The sequence below is a fragment of the Schistocerca serialis genome, chromosome 1 (assembly GCF_023864345.2).
Source record: "Schistocerca serialis cubense isolate TAMUIC-IGC-003099 chromosome 1, iqSchSeri2.2, whole genome shotgun sequence".
NCBI lineage: Eukaryota > Metazoa > Arthropoda > Insecta > Orthoptera > Acrididae > Schistocerca > Schistocerca serialis.
This window is the reverse complement of record NC_064638.1, coordinates 792,575,447-792,589,867: the sequence shown is the minus strand read 5'-3', so window position 1 is coordinate 792,589,867 and position 14,421 is coordinate 792,575,447.

Here is a 14,421-nt window from a genome sequence, read left to right as displayed (position 1 = left end):
TTGAGTAGTATGTGATCTAAAATGTAACTATTGATAATCCTTCCAATAGATCTGTTTTGATTTAAATCAAACTATTTCTGTGTTGAATAACTTGTACTAGTTTTATGTACTTATATTTTATACTAGCTATAATCTCTAAAGGGAACTCACAAGGTCCAGAATGTACTATCTGTCTATTTTCATACATGTACTTTATAATGTATAATGGAACTACATATCACAGTGTCTGGTACACTTGTTTTTATCCTCCTAAAGTATCTACCTCAGGAAAATAAGGCCTCATGTGCCTGTATGTCACTTTGTTGCCCACCCAGTGATTTTAATCATTTGACTGCTGTAACCATCTCTTACAGGTATAAATTTTAGGCTGTTTCCATATACTTTACGTTGTTGTCATTCTAATCAAACAAGGCTTACAAATTTCTCTCTGAATTTAGTTTTTATCACAGCAGTATGATATCTGTTCCACACTGAGAATTAAATTATCTTATTTAAAATGAATTTAGTTTTTCATCACAGCAGTATGATATCTGCTTCGCGGTGAGAATTAAATTATCTTATTTAAAATGTATGTTTATAATGAAGAGTTTTAACGAGTTGATGTCATTCAGTACCATATCCTTGTTCAGAATGTAGTAACTGTATATTGTCTGTCACAATTACAACCTGTAAACATTTTTATATTACACTGTCACTTTTTGTGCTGATGTAATTTTCATGAAACATGTACTAATGATCTCTGATGAGTTTGTAACTTCACTATTCCAAATGCAGTTATATTTCTTTATTTTTTACTTTTCTAAAATGTTTATAACTTCTATTTCTAATTATGTTTGAGATTTAAATTATCTCCAAATTTTAAAGTCTTACTTCCTAAAATGATTGCATGTGGCTTATTACCATCCTTTTCTTGTGATTTTATTCTTTTGATCTGTTAAACAAAACAATTTTGTCTCTCTCAGGAATATAAGCCTGTTGTTCATGCACTATAAGCTTCTCAAAAAGCTAATGAAACATCAGTTTAACACCAGTGTCAGTGCATACTTAATTGTTTTGAAGAGAATGGTGAGTTATTTCGGCATTGTTTCTTTTTCAGCCTGAGAATTTTGTATGTCCATTTGTATTCATGGTCCAAGAACTGTTTCCAAATGTTTGTTGCGCAGGGTTTGCATTTTTCCTTAGTTTTTTTCCATTAATTAAAATGTACCTCCATTTTTACATTTCCTATATAAAGAGTGTTTCTACAAAGTCTACTGTACACTACAAGTAAATTTAAAATTTAATTTATCATATACATCAGAGATAATATTAATCTATGTTAATATTCATTGCATCTGTACTGGATATATATGTGTGTAAGGCTTCATTTATTCTGATGATTGAATTTTTAGGTTGAGTGCAATGCACTTTTCCTACGAAACTGTACTTGCAGGAAAATGGTAGAAGATTGTTTAATAATTATATCTTAATTATGTTATATGTAAGTCATACATTAGAGATTTATTGTTACATCTGTCAATATTATGAGAACATACCCACATTATTCTTCTTTCTCCTACAGATCTATATTATATGATGGGACTTCAAAAAGTGAGTTATGTATTATTGTGGCAAACCAGGTAACTTTTATTGAACGCTGCACTACACTTCAAAGTGACTCAAATACATGATACCATTTTCCAATATAGTCATCAAGTCTCTGAAAACAACAGTCAGCAGGTTCTACCAATTGTTCTGTTCTCCAATGATAAAAATCTGCACCATTGACATGGAGCCATTCGAGAAATGCTGTATGAACGTCCTCATCATCAGAAAATGTGCGATTCCTTTGAATCAGTTCGTTGATTGTCTGGATATTGGCGTTCGTGGTCAATGTCGATGGCATTCCTCCCTAAGCAGCATCATCTACATCTGTATGGCCTTGGTGAACCTGTTGGCAGCATTTCATTACAGCTGCCAGAATTTCAGTCAGTCTGCATGCAATTTAGACATTTTGTTCACAAGGATCATACTGTCCCACATACTTCACCTTTGGAGCACATTTCTAGTTGCTGTGCTGTTTCACACCTTCACTGTGGTGTGCCTGTTAACTGTATTGTAATGGAACTGTGTCAGCGGGAAATTCAAATGATGAACTCTCTTCTGCTAATCCTTCACTCCTGTTGTGCAATGGTCTTAGCATTTGTAACATACTTTTCTGAAGTCCCCATGTAGATCCAAGTTATATCAGCACATGTTGCATGTTTACAAATTTTTTGTTGACTCATACATATTATTTTTATATATTAATGAATATAAAAATATTTTTAATCTCTTTATCATTTCATCTTTCAGCATTTAAGAGCATTATTTGTGTACCTGTGAAACACTGAGCTGTGAATATATGATTTTTAAATAAATTAAAACCCCTCTTCTTATAGTTTGTATAGCAGCAGTATTATAATTATGTCTGTTCAAAAACTTATTTAAATGTGCAGTAGTTTTGAACAAGACCAAAATTCATTGTACAGTCAATAATCGATATAATAAAAGCACTTAATTTCATCTTTGAATTTTTACATCAGAAAAATTTCAATACATTTTACCCACATTCTTCTACTCTAATTTGTAATCATATGGCAACTACTGTATTTATTTTAGGCCATTTGACCAATATGTCACAGAACAATAAAATCAGGATAAAATATTTTCATTCTTATTTTCGAAATCAGGTAAAATGAAGTTGTTATTTTCAAGTATTAGCATATAATAGAAGGCCCAAAAAGTATTAGTGACAAGGTAAGGAAGTGTTCAGTGATTCAGTGACGTAGGAATGAATTTCTTCTGATCTTTTTGAAATGTTTATGATTACAACATTTCTTCAAAAAGTGGCCCATAGGCTTCAGTTGATACTAATAGGCCTAAATGAAATAATATTAAATGCATTTTAAACTTAGTTGACTACTTTCCAGGGTAAAATGTGGTGCTTATATTTTAGTGGCATATTAGAGTTCTTTAGATTGCAGTTAATGTAGTAAGAAAGTTTTGGTTCCAGGCAATTAATTATACTAATTTTTCTATAGTCTGATGCCAATGGATCCAATATCATAATGCTTAAGCAGCCACATACAATGTTATAAGCAAGTGCTTGATGTGACTCCATGGAGCAACAACTCCCCTGAACACCTAAACCCATACCACCACCAATATGTATTTTCGTATTTATCAGTTTTGCAGTAATGAGCAATGAGTGTGAAACAGAAATTCAGCAAGTTCCGGATTATGCATGTGTGGATTGTTCAATCTGTGGTGTATCTATGCTTAGTGGGATTTTTGAAAATAGGAAAAAACAGTCTGTTATATTTAAAAAGTATATTTTCGTTTAAAACATCATTTTTTTAATTGTGAAGACGTTGATGAAGGAGACATCTGCAAGTGGTTATGTAGCTGTGCGTATGAACTAAGATTTGGACAGGTCAGTGAACAATGTCTGTTTGGTAAAGGAAAAGAGCAAATACTAGGTAGTAGGAGAATCCATTGTCACATATGGAGACATAGAAATGCGTTGACCTGTTATTAGAGAATCCTCGACAAAATTCTTTTTATTGTACCAATGAAAATTAGAAAAATCCTCAGAAAACAGCTGAATGAAAACAAAAACAGAGAAAACTGGAGGTTATGTCCACAAACTGAGTTGAAAACCAGTAATAACGAAATACAGTGTGTTTTAAGCGATGAACGTGTAAATATTTCGGTGGAATTTCAAACGAGACATGTAGCAGTAAACAACAGAATCCAGTAAAAATATGTGTAGTTTGGATTATGTGTGTTTTACAGTTATCTGTGCAATCTAGCGTCCACATTAAACCAGATAATCTGGAGTTTTCTTTATTGTGTTGATGTAGAGGCCAGAAGAAATGAATATTACTATCTAATGCCCCATTGAGAAACTGAACAGAGATTTAATAGTTATCCAGTACCAGCCATCTACACAATTAATGTTGTGACCATAAAAGCAGTGGAAAATAATTTCAGACATACCCAAGCATAGTGTTTTGGATAGTATTTATGAATCCTGAAAGGCGTGTTTATAGTGGAATATAATTTTTTTCAGTTTTAAGATTGAAAGAAATCTGTTCTCAGATAAAAAATGAAACGGTCGCATGGCATTGTTGGCAGGGAGGCCCCATTTGGGGGAGTTCGACCGCCGTATTGCAAGTCGTTTTTAGCTGACACGACTTCGGCCACTTGCGAGTCAATGTTGATGAAGGATACACAACACACAGTCCCCTGTCGGGAATCGAACCAGGGCCCCTTGCGTTCTAGGGGGTAACGCTACCGCTACGCTATGGAGGCGGACTGTTCTCAGATACTACACATTATGCTACCAAGGTAGTGTTATGCTTACTACATCACATAAAAGGCATGACAGCTAGCTCAACGATTCTACAGTAAAGGGACGAGGAGGTGACATAGCAAGGATGATTAGATCTTCGCTTTTCATCTTGGCAGTATATCAAACATCCACACAAACAGGGTGCACAGAACGTAGCAAGAGCGCTTCACTATGTGATACGATATAGTACAAGAAATAAAAATACTCTTCATGAAAGTGTCGCACGATGTATATTTTCTTTTCAAACATGTGATAACGTGTGCAACGTGCCTACATTGCAGTGGAGAGAATTTAAAGTAAATCACGTTTTATAAAAATAAGATTTCCGTCTTTATCAACATATTGTTTATCGTTGTCCTAATACATCTAGACATAGGTGTTTTCGACATGTAAACAGTAATTCATACTCCTTGTAACTAAGCAAACACTTGGAGGTAGTATATTAAGGTAGTACAGCATATCATGTCTCAAGGAGCAGCCGCAACAGAGTTCGCTTCGTGATTCAAAATAAGAACATTTGTACAGCACTCACAGCTGCACCGCGCTTTGACGTGCGTTGTTTAACGCCGACTATGTAAATTGAATAGGGGATACCTACTCTGCCTAATATTATATTTACAAGGTCTGTGTGGACTTAAAATGTATTAAAATGAGGACTGAGAAGATCTGCGATTTGGAATGGTTCCACTCGTTGATTTTCATGGATTCCATGAATTTCATCAGCAGGCACCATCTGAAGCAGCTAGTATGCTTGTCAAGTTGATAGCGCTCGTTCTTTCAGCCATGTACTGACACATTAAAAATTCTTACAACTGATGCAGTTCAGAGAGGTTTACTGCTCCAGGTGATTACTGATATATAAATCACAAAGTTATTTTAGATTTAAATAACATGATTACTGCAAGTGTGTTGCAGTCCAAGAAGAATTGAATCAAAACAGATTTCGTTCTCATGCTATTTACTGAAAATGTGGAGCACGGATAAACCATGCTGTGTGATATTGGCTCTGAGCACTATGGGACTCAACTGCTGAGGTCATTAGTCCCTTAGAACTTAGAACTAGTTAAACCTAACTAACCTAAGGACATCACAAACATCCAAGCCCGAGGCAGGATTCGAACCTGCGACCGTAGCGGTCTTGCGGTTCCAGACTGCAGCGCCTTTAACCGCACGGCCACTTCGGCCGGCCTGTGTGATATTGTACTATGTTAACATTCATAGATGGAATTACCTATTTACGTTTTTAAACTAGATACACCTTTGTGCAGACATAAAATAATCATAATAAGCATAATTTCAAGCACAATGTACGTGCTAACTGTTTAACTGTCTTGCCAAAGACGAGTAGAATACGATTTTCTCCACTGCAAATCAATACGAGCACAAGTATTTTTCATTAACAAGTTTTTTTTGTTTCTGAGAGGGAATTCCAGTTGTCATTCTTGCAGTCATATTTTTCTGCAATAGGATATTCACTGAATCTGTGGTAAACGTCTTAATCTGGTATAGCAAAGATTTAAAACTTTGAGATCATACGTGATTATCGAAATAGTTTCAACGTGAAGTATTATGCAAGTAATGTGGTATAATAATTATGTATTTACACTTTTTGGGGATGCACCACTTTAGTATGTGGCGGTCTTAATATAAACTATAAAAACAACTACTAAATTTGCTACTCTTTAATAAGTGAGAATTCCAATGCTTATTAGGAGCTGTTAAGGCACAGGTGACTTATATTACACATAAGTAGCAGACACTCTGCTTACAGGACTACCGCTGAGTGAGATAATGTAGCTGCGGTGGGTAATACAGTTCACTAGTCAGTGTGGCATCTATAACGTACATTTACACAGGCAGAACAACCTGAAAATTAGAATGCCGTAAACTCCAATCTGCTGAAGATGAAATAGATTTTGATATGGTGATTTTCTTAGAACTGATCCGTTAGTAAACAAAACTATGGAAAAATACAAGCATTGCCATTACTGATATTGTGACAGTGCTGTTGATGAGTGATGACAGTCAATCATGATGAGTGCCATGTACACACATAACACAGACTTTGGTCTCCTTCACTATTTACAAGTCTGCCAACACTGGGATAACTTTTGATTCTGCGACTATATGAATCACGTGTTTTTCTGGAAAATTCGTCGAGTCATGTTCGGAGCTCGTTTCCATCCGGATAGGATTTTCTTGAAGGATGTTCGATAGAGACCCGGAAAGGGGGAAATCTGAGGGCGCAAGGTCAGGTGAACAAGGTCGGTGCAGAATGACTTCCCAACACAACTCCTGTACAGCGTTTTTCGTCAGTCTAGCAGAATGCGCGCGGGCCTCAACGTGAAGCAGTGTAGCTTCACGCAATCTTCCCGGTCATTATTCTTGGATTGCATCTGCAAGATGTCTCAGCTTTTCACAAGGAACGTTATCACTGATAGTTACATTCCTAGCACGCCATACCGTCGCTGTTCCACCAGCTGCGTAACATTATCGTTTGTGGATGCGAGCGGGTCTCTGTACAGAGATTTGCTGCTTTGTGCGGGGTCACTATTCCTTTCTTTTCCTTATGTTAGCATAAAGACACCATTTCTTGTCACCAGTAACGAGACAGGACAGGAATGGTCGGTGTTGTTCACGAGCCAATTGATGACGAGCGCCACGCGTTGATTTTTATGATTTTGGCATAGAGCATCTAGTACCCATGCACCTTCTTTCTGAACCCTCCCCACTGCATAAAAATATCACACTTTCGTGGAATGATCACAGTTTATTATGTTTGCCAGTTCTCGAATACATTGTTACCGAGAATTGTGGAGTAATGCGTTCAAACGATCTTCATCAAACACCGAAGCTCTTCCTGAACGTGAAGAGTCACCAATGTCAAAAGGATCCTGTTTAAAACGAGAAAACCATTTTCTTCCCGTGCTCTGTCCAGTGTCATTTTCCTCATAAGAGCGCAAATGTTTATGGTTGCCTCCGCTGCTGTCAACCCTCTACTAAACTCGAATAGAAGAATATGTGGGAAATGTTCCGATTACTTCACTTGGAGCCCCATTTTCTAGCGTCCACAGCTCCACTCACTATCTCCAAATGACAAAATGACAATAGCCCGCATCTCGTGGTCGTGCGGTAGCGTTCTCGCTTCCCACGCTCGGGTTCCCGGGTTCGATTCCCGGCGGGGTCAGGGATTTTCTCTGCCTCGTGATGGCTGGGTGTTGTGTGCTGTCCTTAGGTTAGTTAGGTTTAAGTAGTTCTAAGTTCTAGAGGACTTACGACCACAGCAGTTGAGTCCCATAGTGCTCAGAGCCATTTTTTTGACCAAAATGACAATACCTAACTCAAATAGTAACAGTTAACTACAAATAAAGATGATTATCGATAAATAAACCCATAGCAAGCGGAAGACCAACATGCAAAACAAAAACGCTACGATATTATGCACCTACCTAGAGCACAACGCAACGTTGTTTTAAAACTAATAATGGCCTCACCTACAGGATGATGGTTCACCCTCACGTAATAGGAAACTGCTGCCTCTGTTACAGATGAATGATAAACTTACCTCGATGCAAACTATGGGTCTATCTGGAACTGTGGGAGAGAGCTCTTAATTACATGTCAGTAGGGATTAATGGAACCGACAACGCTAGATCCCAATGTTGTGTCCAGACGTTCACGCCGTACATCTCTCTGTTCCTGTAACGTAACAACCTTAACTGATGAGGAAAACCTATGAATGATCTGCTTGCTAAACCGCACTGCAGACTGCTGGTGTACCGAACCATGATAAAATCATTTTATGTGACGGATTTTAGCGGATCACAAAGCTAAAACAAAATCTCAGAGCAATGTAAGTGCATGTAAGACTGTTTCGGCAACGGGAAAACTGAAGAATTCGAAATTTCTTGAAATGTTTACACTGATCAACAGATCTAGAGCCCTTTGTGCCCTGTCTAATCCAACTTCCGCCTTTGGTACAGACAGTGTGACAGTATTGATCTGAATGTGGTTAGTGAGCTCCAGTAGTCGTAGCGCGGTGCTGCGACAGCCTCTGTAGGCATTCCTTTCTAAAATCTTAGTACCAAGCAGCACCACTGCCCGAACTGGAGTGTTATATAGAGACGGCTGCTTTGGGCAACAAAAATGGTTCGAATGGCTCTGAGCACTGTGGGACATAACATCTGTGGTCATCAGTCCCCTAGAACTTAGAACTACTTAAACCTAACTAACCTAAGGACGTCACTCACATCCATGCCCGAGGCAGGATTCGAACCTGCGACCGTATCAGTCGCGCGGTTCCGGACTGAAGCGCCTAGAAGCGCTCGACCACCGCGGCCGGCTTTGGGCAACAGATTCAGTCCGATGACTCCAGGGAGATACTATTCGAATGTCATCAGGAGGTCATTCTTACTATGACAATTGCCACGGAATCTGTAGACATTGAAATCGATTGGACTTGTTCATGTATTCTCCTGACTATTAGGCTATAACGCGGTTGTCTGTGTATCACACTTTTCACAGTACTTCAAAAGTGTTTTGTCTTTTGTTTAATAAATTGTGTTACACCGATGTCACAACACCATTGCAGATCTTCCCGAGCGTAGTTCAGCGATGTAATGTACTTACTGGGAAAACTATGGGCATAGTGCGCGGCCCTAAATGGGGACTCATGATCTAAGAAACATAGTCCACCAGTTCCCCGCCCCCGTACTCACATGCAGGACTTTGCCGTCGCAGACTGTCGTGAGTAATCCGTTATCCTGCAGTGAGGAAAACAGAACAGATGACAATTTCTAATGACGTTGTCTTTGGTTAGTCCCCTTGCTCGTAGACACTGTCTACAGGTCGCTGGTAACCATTGTTGCCAGAAACCAAAAGACGGAGACCGGTCACGGATCTTCTCTTTCGTTGCGCAGGATACTGTTGCGGAGGTCAAGGTCGTAATTCATGCGATTTCTCGGAACGAAAAGGCCAGTTTTTATACGAGACGTGTTTTTTAAGTAAGTACCGTTTTGATATTAAAAAAGACGTGCTAAGATATCTCAAGAATTTTATTTTTACATGAAAGCCTGTACCTTAATCTACGAACTGACGGCATTACAGTCTGATTCTTCCTTGTTTACGTTGTGTACTGAGTGGCTCTGAGCACTATGGGACTTAACTTCTGAGGTCATCAGTCCCCTAGAATTTAGAACTATTTAAACCTAACTAACTTAAGGACATCACACACATCCATGTCCGAGGCAGGATTCGAACCTGCGACCGCAGCGGTCGCGCGGTTCCAGACTGAAGCGCCTAGAACCGCTCGGCCACTCCGGGCGGCCTGTACTGAGTGTTTAAGATGCCACCGATAATCGTGAGTCCCGCCGACTGTGAAGTATGGGCTTTTATAAGATTTCTTAGTGCTAAAGGCCTAAAAGCGGTCGATATTCATCGTGAGATCTGTGCAGTTTACGGAGAAAACATTATGTGTGATGGAATGGTAAGAAAGTGGGTGAGAGCATTTAAAGATGGCCGCACAAATGTGCATGATGAACAACGGAGTGGACGTCCTTCGGTCGTTAATGAAAGTTTGGTGCAGGAAGTGGACAATAAGGTGAGAGATAACAGTCGCTTTACGATTTCCTCCTTGCAGGATGACTTTCCTAATGTTGCTCGTAGTGTTTTGTATGGCATTGTGACCGAGCACTTGGATTACCGAAAATTGTGCGCACGTTGGGCACCGAAAATGTTGACGGATGTGCACAAAACCAAACGTTTAGACAGTGCATTGACTTTCTTTGAGCGGTACCACAACGGCTGTGATGGTTTCTTAAGCCAAATTGTTACGGGCGATGAAACATGGATGGCCTACGTCTCACCAGAATCAAAGCAACAGTCCATGGAAGTTGAGCAAGGGCATCGTTTTGCTGCAAGACAACGCCCGTCCGCATGTGGCGAATCAGACCAAAGATCTCATCACATCTTTTCGATGTGAAACTATAGATAATTCTCCGTACAGCCCCGATCTTGCACCCAGTGACTACTATCTGTTCCTGCCCGTGAAGAAACACCTGGGCGGTCAGCGTCTTCAAGACGATGACGAAGTCAAAACAGTGGTGATGCAGTGGTTAACAAGTCACGCGGCAGGCTTCTATGAGGAGGGTGTTCAAAAACTGGTACAACGTTATGACAAGTGCCTCAATATTGACGGAAATTATGTAGAAAAGTAGATTAAGGTACAGGCTTTCATGTAAAAATAAAATTATTAAGATATCTTAGCATGTATTTTTTTAAATTTTAAAACGGTACTTAGTTAAGAAACACACCTCGTACAATCATATGAGAAAATAAAGCAGTGTATTCAATTACGCGAGAATTTCAGCTGGGTCATTTGATGATCTGACGAGCTGGGATCGTCCATTCAGGATCAGGACACAAATTTTCGGCACTATATCTCGCCAGAATGAAAACTGTTGATTATATAAAACTAAGTACACACACACACATATATATATATATATATATACACTCCTGGAAATTGAAATAAGAACACCGTGAATTCATTGTCCCAGGAAGGGGAAACTTTATTGACACATTCCTGGGGTCAGATACATCACATGATCACACTGACAGAACCACAGGCACATAGACACAGGCAACAGAGCATGCACAATGTCGGCACTAGTACAGTGTATATCCACCTTTCGCAGCAATGCAGGCTGCTATTCTTCCATGGAGACGATCGTAGAGATGCTGGATGTAGTCCTGTGGAACGGCTTGCCATGCCATTTCCACCTGGCGCCTCAGTTGGATCAGCGTTCGTGCTGGACGTGCAGACCGCGTGAGACGACGCGTCATCCAGTCCCAAACATGCTCAATGGGGGACAGATCCGGAGATCTTGCTGGCCAGGGTAGTTGACTTACACCTTCTAGAGCACGTTGGGTGGCACGGGATCCATGCGGACGTGCATTGTCCTGTTGGAACAGCAAGTTCCCTTGCAGGTCTAGGAATGGTAGAACGATGGGTTCGATGACGGTTTGGATGTACCGTGCACTATTCAGTGTCCCCTCGACGATCACCAGTGGTGTACGGCCAGTGTAGGAGATCGCTCCCCACACCATGATGCCGGGTGTTGGCCCTGTGTGCCTCGGTCGTATGCAGTCCTGATTGTGGCGCTCATCTGCACGGCGCCAAACACGCATACGACCATCATTGGCACCAAGGCAGAAGCGACTCTCATCGCTGAAGATGACACGTCTCCATTCGTCCCTCCATTCACGCCTGTCGCGACACCACTGGAGGCGGGCTGCACGATGTTGGGGCGTGAGCGGAAGACGGCCTAACGGTGTGCGGGACCGTAGCCCAGCTTCATGGAGACGGTTGCGAATGGTCCTCGCCGATACCCCAGGAGCAACAGTGTCCCTAATTTGCTGGGAAGTGGCGGTGCGGTCCCCTACGGCACTGCATAGGATCCTACGGTCTTGGCGTGCATCCGTGCGTCGCTGCGGTCCGGTCCCAGGTCGACGGGCACGTGCACCTTCCGCCGACCACTGGCGACAACATCGATGTACTGTGGAGACCTCACGCCCCACGTGTTGAGCAATTCGGCGGTACGTCCACCCGGCCTCCCGCATGCCCACTATACGCCCTCGCTCAAAGTCCGTCAACTGCACATACGGTTCACGTCCACGCTGTCGCGGCATGCTACCAGTGTTAAAGACTGCGATGGAGCTCCGTATGCCACGGCAAACTGGCTGACACTGACGGCGGCGGTGCACAAATGCTGCGCAGCTAGCGCCATTCGACGGCCAACACCGCGGTTCCTGGTGTGTCCGCTGTGCCGTGCGTGTGATCATTGCTTGTACAGCCCTCTCGCAGTGTCCGGAGCAAGTATGGTGGGTCTGACACACCGGTGTCAATGTGTTCTTTTTTCCATTTCCAGGAGTGTATATATATATATATATATATATATATATATACTCCTGGGAATGGGAAAAAGAACACATTGACACCGATGTGTCAGACCCACCATACTTGCTCCGGACACTGCGAGAGGGCTGTACAAGCAATGATCACACGCACGGCACAGCGGACACACCAGGAACCGCGGTGTTGGCCGTCGAATGGCGCTAGCTGCGCAGCATTTGTGCACCGCCGCCGTCAGTGTCAGCCAGTTTGCCGTGGCATACGGAGCTCCATCGCAGTCTTTAACACTGGTAGCATACCGCGACAGCGTGGACGTGAACCGTATGCGCAGTTGACGGACTTTGAGCGAGGGCGTATAGTGGGCATGCGGGAGGCCGGGTGGACGTACCGCCGAATTGCTCGACACGTGGGGCGTGAGGTCTCCACAGTACATCGATGTTGTCGCCAGTGGTCGGCGGAAGGTGCACGTGCCCGTCGACCTGGGACCGGACCGCAGCGATGCACGGATGCACGCCAAGACCGTAGGATCCTACGCAGTGCCGTAGGGGACCGCACCGCCACTTCCCAGCAAATTAGGGACACTGTTGCTCCTGTGGTATCGGCGAGGACCATTCGCAACCGTCTCCTTGAAGCTGGGCTACGGTCCCGCACACCGTTAGGCCATCTTCCGCTCACGCCCCAACATCGTGCAGCCCGCCTCCAGTGGTGTCGCGACAGGCGTGAATGGAGGGACGAATGGAGACGTGTCGTCTTCAGCGATGAGAGTCGCTTCTGCCTTGGTGCCAATGATGGTCGTATGCGTGTTTGGTGCCGTGCAGGTGAGCGCCACAATCAGGACTGCATACGACCGAGGCACACAGGGCCAACACCCGGCATCATGGTGTGGGGAGCGATCTCCTACACTGGCCGTACACCACTGGTGATCGTCGAGGGGACACTGAATAGTGCACGGTACATCCAAACCGTCATCGAACCCATCGTTCTACCATTCCTAGACCGGCAAGGGAACTTGCTGTTCCAACAGGACAATGCACGTCCGCATGTATCCCGTGCCACCCAACGTGCTCTAGAAGGTGTAAGTCAACTACCCTGGCCAGCAAGATCTCCGGATCTGTCCCCCATTGAGCATGTTTGGGACTGGATGAAGTGTCGTCTCACGCGGTCTGCACGTCCAGCACGAACGCTGGTCCAACTGAGGCGCCAGGTGGAAATGGCATGGCAAGCCGTTCCACAGGACTACATCCAGCATCTCTACGATCGTCTCCGTGGGAGAATAGCAGCCTGCATTGCTGCGAAAGGTGGATATACACTGTACTAGTGCCGACATTGTGCATGCTCTGTTGCCTGTGTCTATGTGCCTGTGGTTCTGTCAGTGTGATCATGTGATGTATCTGACCCCAGGAATGTGTCAATAAAGTTTCCCCTTCCTGGGACAATGAATTCACGGTGTTCTTATTTCAATTTCCAGGAGTGTATATATATATATATATATATATATATATATATATATATATATATATATATATATATATATATATTAACGCCTTAAAAGTGTAATAAACTTCCCAAAAGTTGTGCTATTCGTTTGGTAGTCGATAGGAGTTAGCCTCTTGTTGTATCACAGAAAAGGAAGTTGTGTCAGTGCAAACATGACGGTTCAGTTTTCGACTCGCACTACGTTGGAGCACCGATCTGTGGTACGCTTTTCGAGTACTGAAGCTGTTAAAGCTGTGGAAATGCATCACAGTGTGAAAGCACAGTAGTGTCACTTGGGGATGTTCCCACAGCAAGTGTACGAGCGGTGCAGGGGCGTAACGTCTGCGCAAGACGCATCGCACCCGGACCGAGCATACTGCGTAGTGATGAATGTAATCCCCGTTGCAATGGAAGAGCTTGTGAAGGAAAACGGGTGTATACCGTAAATGAACTAGTCGCTATAAATTGAATATTATTGCGCATGATGAACAACCATTCAATGAAGTGTCTGCAACATGGGGATCACGCCAGTTGACTGCTAAATTGAGTGATCCTAGCGTCTGTTTCTGTGAGGATTTTTTCCGCCCTTTCCAGATCGAAGGCAATGTATTTCTGGACATAATTTTTACCAGAGACGAAACCTGGTTGCACTGTCACC